We start from the raw sequence: 2,186 nt of genomic DNA, 5'->3' as shown, positions 1-2,186 counted from the left end.
CTACCTTAGATTGGGTGAATATCTCTTGGATTCCTGATACACGATGCATGGTTGATCGCCTGACAACCGAGTGCTCGCCTGACAACCGAGCCAGCCATTCCGTGAGATCAGAGTCTTCGTGGTATAGGCTAGAACTGATGGCGGCATTCAAGAGAATCCGGAAGGTCTAACCTTGTCTGTGGTATTCTGAGTAGGATTCAATGATTGAATGACTGTGACGTGCTTCAAACTCCTGAAGGCGGGGCGTTAGTGACAGACGCAAAAGAATCACTGGATTCTATTCCGGCCTGATCGAGAACCGACAGATGGATAACCGTGCCGTGACAGGGTGCGTTGAACATTTCCACTGAGAGGATGGGAGGTAGCCACTGACAACGGTGAAACCCTTGCATAAACTTGCCATGGAAAAGAGTAAGAAGGATTGGATGAAGACAGTAGGAAAGCAGAGAGACGGAAGGGACAAAGCATCTTCATGCACTTATCTGAAATTCCTACCAATGAATTACATAAGTATCTCTATCTTTATCTTTATGTTTTATTCGTATATCACCATATCCATTTGAGTTTGCCTGACTAAGACTTACAAGGTGACCATAGCTTGCTTCATACCAACAATCTCCGTGGGATCGACCCTTACTCGCGTAAGGTTTATTACTTGGACGACCCAGTGCACTTGCTGGTTAGTTGTGCGAAGTTGTGTTTATGCCATGGTATTGAACACCAAGTTTTTGGGGTTCATTACCGGGGATTATGAGAGTTGTGAAAAGTATTGTTCACAATTTCGCGCACCAAGTTTTTGGCGCCGTTGACGGGGATTGTTTTGTGTATGGACAACTGACGGTTCATCTTGTTGCTTAGATTAGGTATTTTTCAGAATTCTTAAGAATGAGTTCTAGAGTTTCATGATGATCTGTTAAAGTCTGGCTGGCTGTGAAGCCATGTCTAATCTTATTGGACCGAGGTTTCAACTGATCATCACAAGAGCTTGTTGATCTCTATCAATCTTGCTATTGGAGCAATGATCTGCTAAGGCTTGGCTGGCCATTGGCCATGTCTAGTGTTTTGGACCGAAGCTTTCTTTGAAAGCTTGGCTGGCTGTGAAGCCATGTCTAATTCCTGGACCGGAGTCTTAGACTAGCATTGCAATGATTCCTGGAATCCAAATTAAGAATTCTGAAACCTTTATTTTCTATTTCCATATAATTTTCGAAAAATCCAAAAAAAAAATTTTCAAAATCATAAAAACCAAAAATATTTTCTGTTTCTTGTTTGAGTCTAGTGTCTAATTTTAAGTTTGGTGTCTTGCATGCATTGTTTATTTGATCTTGGTTCTATTTTCAAGTCAATAGTACAGGGAACTGAAGATTCAGAACATGCAGCAGAGGAATTACACAGAAAAAGCTGGGCGTTCAAAACGCCCAGTGAAGAAGGATAGACTGGCGTTTAAACGCCAGCCAGGGTGCCTGGTTGGGCGTTTAACGCCCAAAAAGGTAGTGCATTGGGCGTTAAACGGCAGAATGTGCACCATTCTGGGCGTTTAACGCCAGGATGGCACAAGGGGGAGGATTTTGTTTTCAAATCAATTTTTTTCAAGTTTTCAAAAGTTTTTCAAAATCAAATCTTTTTCAAATCATATCTTTTCAATCAAATGTTTTCAAAATCAATTTCTTTCCTTTTTCAAAGATACTTGCTAACAATTAATGATTTGATTGAACATTTCAAGTATGTTGCCTTTTCTGTTGAGAAAGGTTTAATGTTTGAATCATATCTTTTCTTGATAGCCAAGTTATTAATTTTTAAAATCAAATCTTTTTAAAAAATTGTTTTCAAATCATATCTTCTCAATCATATCTTTTTAATCACATCTTTTTCAAAACAGTTTTCAATCATATCTTTTTTATTTCTAATTTCAAAGTCTTTTTCAAAAATTACTTGATTTCTTTCCCACTCTTGATTTTCGAAAATCAATTAAAGTTTTTCAAAATTTTTTTTAAAAATCTTTTTAACTTAATTTTCGAAAAAGCTCTTCCCCTCTTCTCACATCCTTCTATTTATGGAGTACCACTCCTCCTCAATGCACAATTCGAACTCTATCTGACTAAGTTTGAATTCTTCTCCTTCTTCCTTCTATTTTTCTTCTTCTCTGACACCTCAAGGAATCTCTATACTGTGACATAGAGGATTCC

Source organism: Arachis stenosperma, chromosome 10 (genome assembly GCF_014773155.1).
Source record: "Arachis stenosperma cultivar V10309 chromosome 10, arast.V10309.gnm1.PFL2, whole genome shotgun sequence".
Classification (NCBI taxonomy): domain Eukaryota; kingdom Viridiplantae; phylum Streptophyta; class Magnoliopsida; order Fabales; family Fabaceae; genus Arachis; species Arachis stenosperma.
The sequence above is the reverse complement of the archived record's forward strand: the minus strand, read 5'-3'. Positions refer to the sequence as shown.